The 12,852-nt window shown below is 36.3% G+C and overlaps 1 pseudogene; it reads left to right on the top strand.

Annotated features, from left to right (window-relative positions):
* Positions 1-577: 577 nt before the first annotated feature.
* Positions 578-2,602, top strand: LOC106827356 (BRISC complex subunit Abraxas 2 pseudogene; annotated as a pseudogene).
* Positions 2,603-12,852: the final 10,250 nt, after the last annotated feature.

Here is a 12,852-nt window from a genome sequence, read left to right as displayed (position 1 = left end):
GAAGAAAATCAGATAAGTGAAATAGAAGGCAGACTCAAGTAATCTTAAAAGTGTACATAAGTAATCTCAAGAGAATATGGAGAATGAGAGGATGCTATGTAAGTAATAGGAGTCCCCAGAGTAGAACACAGAACAAAGATGGATGACTAAATAAGCAAGGACATAATAAAAGAAAATGTTCTAGAGCTAAAGTAAATAAATAAATTCCCAAGACTGAGAATTGAGAGAAATTAAAAAGACCTAGTATGTTCTAAGTATAACGTATAAAGTAAAGCACTACTAAAATATGTTAACAATTTTTAACTTTAATTTTTAATGCCAGTACACACTAAAAGATCATATTTAGCAAATACTGATGAAATAATTTATCCAAATACCTTTTCCTGAATAAAGCACTGGCAGATGTAATCTAGCATCTTAAAACACTTTGAATTCCCCACTTTGAGCTCAGCAACAATGTCTTTTTTTTCTTTCTGCATTTCCTACAATCTAGTTCCCTAGTATGTGTTCCTATTTTATCCAAAATGATCATTCTTTAGTCTTGTATAAATACCTGTTGCACAGGTTATATCTCAATATGCCCAAAGCTATCTCAAAAAGACCCATGGGATCAATGATGAGCATTCAAGAGTTAAATAATACTGATTTCTCAAAGTATGGGTACAATTTTGTACCTATAATGGAATAGCCACTAAATGTGGCTGTTGTTTTTGAAAAGAGACAATTAGATTTAATTAAACAACCTCACCAAGATCAGGAAAAGACTAATAAAAATAAATTAGCATACAGAACATCAAAATTAAAGGAGAGCTAGTACTGAGAAATCTTAGCTGGTGTAACTGCTGGAGTCAAATAGGATACAAAAGGAAAAGAAAAGTGAAAATTAATGGATTCTACCTTCAAGATAAAACAAAGATATATGAGAAGTGTCAGAAGGTAAGAGAGAAGCTATAAAAGTGTCAACTTTTCTTTTTTTCAAAAGCAGTATGGAAAAAGACTATTCTGGTATTTCAAAACTTGTAATACATTATAAAATGATTAATTATGCTATTAAGAAGGAAACTAGTAAAATAAGAACATAAAATAGGGTTATAAAAGATGACGTCTAAATAACAATTAGGCAAATAAATTTAAGTGGTTTAAAATCCCTATAAAAAGATGAAGGATCTCAAATTAAATTGATAAAATATATAATATATATTTTAAATAGCAAAAATCTACATATAAGCATCTATGGAGACTGCTCCAGACCCCGCACTCAGGTCCTCAGGAGCCACCAGTCCTTCAGCATTTCTCCAGGGCCTGCTTAGTCATGAGTCAGGGGCCCCAAGCACAGGTGTGAGCCAGGCAGGGCCTCATCTGCCTCCCCCTGCCTCTTCCTGCCAGCATCAGATTGACCCTCTTCATTGAGGTGCCAACCCAAGCACGACTATATTTGGGGACTGCTATTTGTAAGGGACCATTGAAGGAAGGATTTTTGTTGGGAGAGGTAAGACAAGATAAAATCTTTAGCATCAGTGACAAAAACAGCAGCAGAGAATTTCTGCAAGTAATTGAAATCCATGACCATCAGCCTTGTTCAAAACTTTTGAGTTTTTATGACTACACAAGCAAAGTTAATGAAGAGAACTTGGATGGGACTCTTAAAGATCAGAGAAAGCTATTGGTGATACAGATTCTGGCAAAACACACAGCAGAAACATGAGAAGAGGAGGTTATCAATAAGCAGCTCCCCGGCATCCTCCGTATGCCCAACTGTCTCCCTTCTCTTCATCTTTATCTCCACCAACAACAATTCCACTCATGCCTTTAGAATACACTCTCTTTAGGAAATCTTTTGCTATTCCCAATCTAGGCAATACTAGTTAGCAAGAATACAAAGTGCCTTCAGTGCCAAATACTTCTCAGAGTTATGCCAAAGTTATTAAAGAACATGGTACTGACTTTTGACAAGCATAGAGTAATGAAAGACACTGAGGTAATTTACAGGTTTATAATACACTTCACCCAGGCAGTGCGTGCAGATGTAGAAAAGAATGAGCAAGTTGTTGAATCTTGTCAGGCAGAAGTGAACAAATTAAGAAGACAAATCAATCAGATGAAATGGAAAAGAACAAGAAAGACGATTGCAGCAGGTGATGCTAAGCAGACAGATGCTGCATGAAACTTTGGTACCAGTGGTCAGTCCTCGGATGCCCTAACTGGGTTTGTAGCTGAAGGTTGAAGTACACTGGGAGATGCAGAGGATTCTGGTCCTCCTCCTTCTTATTCTGGTTTTTCACTCACACAGTCAGGAAAGTACTTTGAGCCTTTCTCTATGGAAAGTAGTGTCTTTGTACCTTGACCTCAAGCCATGGGCTCTTCCAATTATGCTTCCACCAGTGCCGGACTGAAGTATCCCAGAAGTGGAGCAGACTTTCTTCCTTCCCAAAGAGTAGCTGGAGACAGACTTGAAGAATCAGATAAAAGTGATTATGAAAATTTGATTGACCTTACAGAGCTTTCTAATAGGGAATACTCACATTCAAGGAATTCAGGATCCGTGACATATTCCCATGGGGTCTCCAGGAACACTCAGACCTCACCCCCCAGATTTAACTAAAGAAAAGAAACTCTCCACTTAGCACTGTTTTTCTTAATTAGTTATTCAGAGAATATTTGAGAACTTAATTTGAGGGGCAAGCTGCTTACTCAGACCCCTGGACTCTCAAGAGGAGAGTCCTTGTGCACAGAACTTTGAGGAGCCTCACGTCTGAGGAGCTTCACCTTGATGCACACAGTACTTGTTTCAAGACAGAATCGTTCAGATAATCAAATCGCCCTAATTCTAGTGTGACTTATGGGTGTACTTTTAAATTTAGACAAAGTAAATTTTATGAACAAGTTTCTGTTCTTTAAAATAATTTAGAAATTAAAGACTAAGTTTAAGTAGTCTATAAATGTTCTATAATTAGTGTATAAATGAAAAACTTACCCCTTGCACTATCATGCCTTGAAATTTACTTTTTCAAAAGGAAGTGAATTTGGCAGTAGACTCAAAGAAACTTCTTTCTGTGATGAGCAAAGTTCATCTTTGCCAGAAAAATTTTTTGATAATTCCAAGAATCCTGATAGGAGCAAATCAGATATACCTTCTATTGTCCTATTGAATATGACTTTGTGAGATCCAAAGAGAGGGCTTTGCTTCAACTTTTTTCTATTAGCCTAATATGTATTGGCACTTAAAATGATTGCCTTTTTAAAAACTGTAGATATGCTAATGACCAGTAAGCAATCATCCAAATAAGCATGTCATAAAATAAATTAATTTTTTAGGGGGGACTAACAGTGACTGCTATCTTGCACTAGCCAATTTATGGTCTCTGTTCTTGAGTCTTAAAGGAAGGACATACAGCAGTGGCTAACAGAAAGGAATTAGGTACCAGAACTGAATTTATGATGAATAGATTCTAGAAACAGTGGATTTAGTTCAGTTCAAATGTAGGGGATGTAATTCATTTAGATCTTTTGACAAATCGTAGTGTTAATTTTATTTGTGGAGGAAAGATATTTAATAAACTGTGTATCTTGATGAATAAAGATTTATTTTAAATCTGAGAAATCAAAACAAAACCTATGAGCTACAGGTAAAAAAAGTACTCAGGATCTATATTTTATTTCTATAATCTATTTTTTGGTCAAATATAAAGATTGTATCAATATTTCTTTTTGATCTGGTTGTAGCCCAATTCTAAATTCAGGAAATGTTAAAAAAAAAACCTCATAAACTTTCTACCTTGAGTTTATAAAATTAAAAGTAAAAGAAGTAAGAAATGAAATGAACTAAACATTCCATTTAAAAATCACAGAAAAATAAGGATAAAATGAAAAGAAGCAAGGTTTTAACACTTATTTTTAAGATAATAGTCAAAGGAGACAAGTGTGCCTGTAAATATTGACCAAAGTACCTCACTAATCGTCTTTGCACTCCTTTGTAAAGTATAGATGTGATAAAATTGGATAGTGTTGTTTATTCTTGTTTAGATTTCCTGATTGCATATTGAGGTTGTAAATCAGAGGATTTTTGTGACACAGGAGGGTAAATGTATGACATGAGTCAAAGATACTGATTGTGATATAATGCTTAGCATATTTAAACTTATTGATTTAGTAGCTAAGGTCTTCATAGGTAACAGATGACGTTCATAGTTGCTCTGAACGAAAATCACCAGCATAAGATTTATACTAATGAGATTCTGTACATTTCATGTTGTTGTATTTCTTTCATAAATTTATTTTGAATGTAATGGAGAAATCTGACATGAAAGCGATGTTTTCCTCTGTTTATAGCAATTGTGGAAATTCTAGGAGTATTCATGAAAATGAATATAGTGACACAGGAAATACAGTAGTAAGAAATCCATTTGATGCATCAAGTTCTTGAATACTTGTTTGAATGTTTCTCATGCTCAGTTTCATCAACCTCAGCTCATAATTTAAGTGTCAGAAGCAACATGTCATATCATCATTTGGTTTTACATCTGTCCTGAGTATTTCCCTGATAACAAATGTATTTGCACCATCACAGATGAAACTTCTTGTTTGGTTACATATTAACCAGCCATTTCCCCACTGCTGTGTTTCAATATATTGAAATTGGTGGATTTATATACACTTCATGCCACTCTACCTAAACCATGCTGAACTATAATCTGAAAAATAAGTTATAAAATTAAATAGCATATTTTTCAAATGATGATAGCCTTTTAGTTGTCACCTAGGAAGTAAGTTTTTCTTTGAGCAAGATTAGCCTTGAGCTAACTGCTGCCAAACCTCCTCTTTTTGCTGAGGGAGACTGGCCCTGAGCTAACACACGTGCCCATTTTCCTCTACTTTATATGTGGGACGCCTACCACAGCATGGCTTGCCAAATGGTGCCATGTCCGCACCTGGGATCTGAACCAGCAAACCCTGGGCTGCCAAAGTGGAACGTGTGAACTTAACCTCTGTGCCACCGGGCTGGCCCCCTAGGAAGTAAGTTTGACAGGCCATTTGTCATAGAAATTTTGAAACCCCAAATATTGAAATTATCTTTATTTATGTTTTACGTTCTTTATATTCAAGGTATTTCAGCTTAATCAGTTTTCTTGATGCATTTTCTTATATCTGTCACTTAAATAATATTTTTCACTGTGTCTGTTATATTATACATATATTTAAGTTCACTGGTAACCCCTTTGAATATGTTTAAAAATACATTTCATTCACTATTTAATCTAGACTATATTTAAGTTTAGTTTCTTTGTTTTTACATTTTCTCATTAAAATAGACCATGATATAGTTGGAGAAGTAAGCTATTTTTTGAGGGTAAATATAGTCTATATAAATGTAGTAGGATGCAATGAACATTTAGTAAAAAGTAGAAAAAATGCTATCCTTTGAGAATTAAACTAGTAAAATACATATATAAAAGGTGCAGTTAGAGGCTTGTTGCTGATATTAAGATAGAGAATACCTGAATATCAAAGGAAATGATTTGGCTCTGGGGGCAGCAGATGTTACAGTGGGTAATTGATAGCCAGGACCTCCTGGGAGAGGAGCCAGAGATCTGTTTTTTTGTTTTTTTTGTTTTTTTTTTGCTGAGGAAGATTAGCTCTGAGCTAACATCTGTGCCACTCTTTGTCCACTTTATACGTGGGTCACTGCCACAGCATAGCTGGTGAGCAGTGTAGGTCTGTGCCTGGGATCCAAACCCATAAACCTGGGCCGCTGAAGTGGAGTGCGCCAAACTGAACCACTACACCACAGGACCGGACCCCAGATATGTGTATTTTTAACAAACTCTGCATGTTAATTCTTTTTTAAACTGTAGAGGTTTGAACAGAATTTAACTCTGCTACTTGCATTTTGCTCGTTTTTTGGTGAAGTTATTTTTCCTGAACTTTTAGAAAGGGTCTTGGTTTAGGTAGCTTGTCTCCACAGCTAATTAACTAACCTCACAGAGCTTTTTCTTCTGTGTAGGTATTTAGTTAAAAAAATTATATATGGCAGCTTGCTCTCTAGGATTTCATGGCTCTGCCAGCTTTCCCCACTGGATTCTTTCTTCTTTTTTTCTGCTGTTCTGTCTTGATTTATTTTGATCCCATTTTTAATAGTTTCTCCTTAATGTGGATTCCTGTTCTGGAAGGAGCTCTCGTGGGTCAGGATGAGGGCTCACAGGGGACAAACTGCTTCCGCCCTTCAGACGATCTTGCTGTGCGCCCCAGAGTTCACTCACCTGCTCTTGTAGGGGGAAACCCCTCGATTTTAGCTGTCGCTCTCAGATTGGCCCACTGCATGTTCCGGTGAATGTCTGTGGGCTATTTGCAGTTCTCTCTTTGTCAGATCTCTCAAATATCACATTGCTTCTATCAAACCTCATGGCAGTGCTATGCAGTTCCTGTGGCTGTTGGCAATTTGTCCCCACCTGTGGGTATATTGGGATTTGTGGGGATATCTCATCACATAATTTTGTTGTAAATGCTATCTGTGTGGTTTTGATTTTGCTATCTAGTGGCTTTATCCACTTTTTTGTGGGAATTCAAGATACAAAACTAGGCCACAATATTCTAATTTTTTTTTCATGAGGAAGATTCACCCTGAGCTAACATCCATTGCCAATCCTCCTCTGTTTTTTTTTTTGCTTTAGGAAGATTAGCCCTGAGCTAACATCTGTGCCAATCTTCCTCTACTTTGTATGTGGGATGCCTCCACAGCATGGCTGATGAGTAGAGTAAGTCCACACCTGGGATCCGAACCCTTGAAGCCTGGGCTGCCTAAGCAGAGCAGGCAGAACTGTAACCACTCAGCCATGGGGCTGTTTGCTACATTTATATTTGTAAACAGTTCTACAGGTGATTCTTGTATCCCACTGCTCTACATCATAGCATTGCAGCCCCAGTGCCTACCAACATCCACCCTCAGTCTGTATGTCTCTTAGTTTCAATATATGGGAGAGAAAACCTGAGTGATTATTAGCCAGCAAAGGTTTGCTTGTCCAACCATGGTCTAGTCAGCAATGGATGATGACAGGAATTCATATATATTCTTGCTTAAGACTGAACATTACAGATCAATAGAGGAAAAGGAAATGGTTGCTTAACAGTTATTATAACTTGTATTTATAGTTTTCTCTGAAATATTAAAACGTGACTAAAAATATAAAGAATATTTTTTTCTCGTGCTATTGCCTCTGCCTGAATTCACCTCATGGCTCATCATTTGGCTGACTGATTCCAACTTTTTCTTCACATGTCAGTCCTTATCCCTCCCAGGAAACATCCTTGACATATCTCTTTCCCTCAATCTGAGTTAGATGTTTTCTCATTCATCCACCACATTTCAATTTTTTGTCTTCTTGTCTTTCTCCTGGGAAGACACTAAATTCCTTAGGATAAGAGTTGTATTTTTCTCTTTGTATCTCTAGCACTAAACACAATATTTTCCATCTGGAAGAAACTAATAATGATGAATGAATAATTGAATGAATGAATGACTGAACACAAGTTGTAAATAATTTTACCACTTAGCATTTATCTTTGGTTGTTTATGGTAGGCTAAGTAACGTCCCTTCAAAGATATCTACTTCCTAATCTTCAGAACCTGTGAATATGTTACCTTATACGGCAAAGTATCTTTGGAGATATGATTAAGGATCCTGAGATGGGAAGAGTATCCTGGATTATCTGAATGGATCCTAAATATAACAGCAATGGTCCTTACAAGAGGGAGATGATGGGAAGTAGGAGATGACATGACAGAAGGAAGAGATAGTATTGAGGCTTGTAAGTGGTCCCTGGCCAAAGAATGCAGGCAGACTCTAGAAGTTGGAAAAGGCAAGGGGACAAATTCTCCTTTGAAGTCTCTAGAAAGGCGGCAGCCCTAACAACACCTTCATGTTAGACTTCTGACCTCTAAAACTGTAGGTAAGAAACTTGTGTTGTTTTGAGTCACTTAGTTTGTGATGATTCGTTTTAGCAGCCATAGGAAACTAATGCGTATTTTGGTAATTGAAAGTGGAGTGCTGCTGTAACAAATACCTAAAAATGTGGCAGTGATTTTGAAATTGTATGAGCAGAGGTGGAGGAAGTTTGAGAAGAATGATAGAAAAAACCCAGACTGTCTTGAATAGACTGTCAGTAGAAATATGAATGTTAAATGTGCTGCTGGTAAGGGCTCAGAAGGAAGTGAGAAACAGCAGAGAAATATCATCTGAGAGAATATCTGGTCATAAACAGAATGTTTATAGGTATAGAAATGTTAAAGGTACTTCTGTTGAGGGTTCAGAAGGAAATAAGGATCAGTTTATTGGAAACTGGAGAGAAAAGGATTCTTGTTATATAGTGGCAGAAAATTTAGTTGAATTATGTCCTACATTATTTTGAAAGCAAAATTCATAAAAGATGAGCTTGGATATTTAGCTGAGATGATTTCCCAGCAAATGTTGAAGGTGTAGCTGGGTTTCTCGTTGCTGCTTGTAGTAATTTGCAAGAGGAAAGAGATAAATTGAGAGAACTCTTATGCAAAAATACAAAACAAAACTGTATTTGGTTTGAGAAATTCTCAGCCTATTCAGATTGCAAAATTTTAATTTTGCATTTAATTTTAATTTTAAATTAAAATTAAAATTAAAAAATTAAATTAAAATTTAAATTAAAATTTAAGTATAATTAGGAGATTTCACTGTCAGGAAAGCTTGCTCTAGAGCTAAAGTCAAGGGTTTGCCCAGATAACCATTTGCCAGTGTTTCCAATGGATCCAAAGGCCAAAGTATTCAGCGACATAGACGGCTCTTTGAAGAGATTGAGACTGACTGTGACTCGTGGATCCCCTCAGCCATTTCAGCAGAAGCAAGGAATAGAGATAGGCTTACCCAGGAAAGATCTGTGGAGGAACCTCATCTAATGGAATAAATCCCTGAGACATACACAGAAGACCCACAGACTTTTGACTATGTTATACCAGCAGAAGCACTGTTGGCTTGGACTGAAAAGAACAAAGAGAGGAGGAAGTGAAAGGAGGCTTTCAGACTTTCAAAATTCTACAGGAAGGAACTAGGGTAATAACACACTCAGTTGCAAACATGTGCCACCCTCCATGAAAAAGGTAGGATGATTCACAGGGAGTTGCAAGCCTGGAAGGCAGAGCTATGAGCCCAGAAGGTGAAGCTGTGAGCCCAAAGACTGGAGTCATAGGCCCAGAAGGCAAAGTCCTGAGCCAGAGAAGATCATTCTCAGTCCTTGAAACCTAATGGGTTTATCCAATTGGATTTTGAAATTGTTTGGGACTAAGGACTCCTTTTTTCCTTTCATTTTCTCTCTTTTTTGAGTAAGAATATCTATAAATGTAACCTATGCCTGTCACCATTGTAGTTTGGGAGCAGATAATTTGTTTTTTAGTTTCACAGGTCCACAGTTGGAGAGATATTTTGTGCCAGGATGTATTAAAACCAGACTCTCATTCATACCTAATTTAGATGACTTAAATGGTAAGATTTGGGATTTTTGAACTGATAAGACTTAATGAGATTTTGGACTTGAATTGATGCTGTAATGATTTGACAATTTTGTGGACCTTTGGGACAGGGCAAATTTATTTTGCATCTGGGATGGACTGAATGTTTGGAGACCAGACAGTACACTGTGGTAGGCTAAATATTACTCCTCTGTGCCCAGATGACTATATCTTAATCCCTCAAATTGTGAATATGTTACTTTATATGTCAAAAGGGACTTTATATGTCAAAAGGGACTTTGTAGATCCTTTGTTGAGGATTTTGGGATGGGGAAATTATCTTGTGCTATCTAAGTGGGCCCTAAATGTAATCATAATGGCTCTTACAAGAAAGAGATGAGGATGAACACAGAGTAGGAGATGCGACGATAGAAGAAAGAAGTTAGAGTGATGCAAGAAGTTGGAGTTATGTGAGGAAGGGGTCACAGGCCAAGAAATGCAGGCAGCTTCTACAAACTGAAAAAGGCAAGGAAACAGATTTCTCTCTGACCACTCTAGAAGGAATGCAGACCAGATGACACACCGATTTTGAACTTTAGACCTCCGGAACTATAGTGGAATAAATTTGTGTTGTTTTATGCCACTAAATTTGTGGTAATTTGTTACAAAAGCAATGGGATACCAATGCACACTGTTGTATTTTTCTTATTTCTGATCAATAACATAAACTTCTAGGTTATGTAAAAGTTAACTGACAATTGTTTTGTGTCATGTAGAGAATATATTCTCAGTAAAGATTTAAAGATATTCTTCATTTTAATAACTGCATTTTGTCTATGAGTTTTCACAAGATACTTAGGGATAAATTCTAGTCCCATAAATATGATAGTCACTTCCAGATGGTTTTTTTTTCCCTCTGAAATGTTTTTGCCACAGGCAAGCTTTTATCTTTTTCCTCTCTGTTCCTTTGTATTCTCAATGTCTGACCTTCAGAGACTGATGCATCTTCCAACATACATTAGACCACACAGGGCACTTAATCGTGTAAACAGTGAAATCAGTCTCACTGCTAATCTTTTATCTAATGGCAAATTTCTTAGCTGTATGTACTTTGATGGCGATGATGAAAGAAAATACTTTTATTTTATTATTCTACAACGCACATTCCAACTCGAGAATCCCAACAGGCATTGCTTGTAATTATAATAGAAAAAATCTTGTTTCTTTTTTTCTTTCTTGATTGTAGATCCATTAGCATTACTTTGGAATACAATGCCACTCCAATTTCACTTTTCTTTTTGGAATGTGTAACGTAGAAAAAAAAGAAAGATGAGGCACCTAGTAATATTTTATCCATGAAAAGGACAGTAGATTTTCCTTTTTGCTTTTGTTATGCTTTTGTTTGCTATGTTGGAGATAATGGATCACAGTGAAGCCATCTTCACTGTGATTCATCAATCTTGGGGGGCAACATCCATTCTGCTCTTAATGATTGGTTTCTAAGTGACATGGCCTTTTGTGCCATGAAAAAAAGCAGCCGGTTTCTAAGCCTTGAGAATTACATTTAGCAAGAAGACAGAAAATGCACTTATTGTCAATGAGTAAATTAAGATGACAAAAAGACTGTGAAGTTATTTAGGTTTCATCTCTTTTTGGAGAAATAAGTAGAATGGTTTCTCACATAGTCACATAGCCGGGGTCGTTTTACCTGTAGAATTATTAAACAACAAAAGCAGTTCGTGGTTTGGAAGAGTCCACATTTACAAGAGCAGCCAAACAGAATTGCTAGAGTTCAGCCGCTAATCTTAGATCCCTGGATCAACTCTGAAAGAAAGGTTTAGTTCTAAATCTGATTTATAAATTATACAGTTTAAATAATTGAAAAGGCGATTAAAACAGCTAGATTAGCTCTTACATTAATATGTTAATCCTCCGAAGTTTAAAATGCTTTGATCACTACCCATGATAGACTCAGTCACGTACTAATGCTATTTATCACTGTTTTTTTTAGCAAGCATTTAAATTCTTTATATTATTCATTTTTCCATTCCACTTATAAGTCCTTTTATTAGCTTTATTTTTCTTTTCACGTTTTTTGCAAAGTTTAAAAACGTCAGAGGACATTAACCTCAATGCTTAGGACCCCAAAGTGAGTCTTTTCACCTTTAAGCTCTAAAGAGACACCTAAAATATGGATTCTGGAAGATTAAGTTTCACTGAACTTCTCCAAGACAACAAATTGATCCCTCCAATAACTGCAATCCATCTTGAGACAATTTCTCACTGTCTGTCTTTTGCTAGATTATAGGCCTGTTGTCAAAACAGTGTTGACAGTCATCTGCCTCCTGCTTACTATTTCATGGAAGGCCTAGTAAAGGGAGACATTAAATGACTGGGGAGGATTGGAATACAATCACTGAAAGCTACTACCCACCCACACCTCTCTGGTATCTGACCTCATTCTTGCAACTCCTTCGGGTTCAACAAAATTTCTTGATTATTCATTCAAATTCTGAGATGATTATTATGTTAATTAGTCATTATTTTTAAAGAAAGAAGTTTGTTCCCCTTAGGATTTCTAATTTATTCCTTTGACTAGATAACGCATAATTATGCGGTATTTCTGATGAGAGAAATAAGTGAGATAGAAACCAGGGCCATCCTGATGAGGCATCCTACAGTTCTACCGAGCTGACCTTTTTATGTGACTCAGTTTTATTTGAGAAGGCACACATTCATCTCAGTATTTACTCTCTGGAATGTTTCATTGTACCTGCAAATTGGACCCACCAGTGGTGAGTGAATTTAATAGATTTAACAATTTTCTTTTCAGAGTCAAAGCAACCCAAATCCTTTCATGAAAAACTAAAAATAAAGTAAGCATTACTTCATCCACACTCCCAAAGAAGGGTATTAAAAATTCCTCTTAAGATTATAGGAGAAATAAATAGTTTTTTTTCTTAAGCTTATTCATATGGGACCACTGAAAATGAGAAATCTTATCTTAGGATATTTAATGAACAGATTTTTTTGTGTGTATTAAAGCGACTACTCTCTCAGACTCTTTAAGATACAGAAAGCTGGATGGTAGAGCTGTTGAGGCCTTTGGCTTTGCCATCAAACTGACTGTATCTGATCCAGGCTCAACCATTTCATCTGGGCAAATTACCTCATCTCTGTTTCTTTTTCTGTAAAATTAAGGTGCTTAAAAGATGCAACTCATTTTGAATTGTGAGGCTCAAATGAGATAATCCGTATAAAGCACTTGGTACACTGTCTGTCACAAAGTAAGCACTCAGTGTTAGATATACTTATTATTCATGATAACACAATTCATGGTCCTATCCTGGCATTCCCAATCTGGCGTCAGAATGTATAAT

The sequence above is a fragment of the Equus asinus genome, chromosome 16 (genome assembly GCF_041296235.1).
Source record: "Equus asinus isolate D_3611 breed Donkey chromosome 16, EquAss-T2T_v2, whole genome shotgun sequence".
Classification (NCBI taxonomy): Eukaryota; Metazoa; Chordata; class Mammalia; order Perissodactyla; family Equidae; genus Equus; species Equus asinus.
Note: the sequence above shows the minus strand (reverse complement) of the source record. Positions and strands in the feature narration are given on the sequence as shown.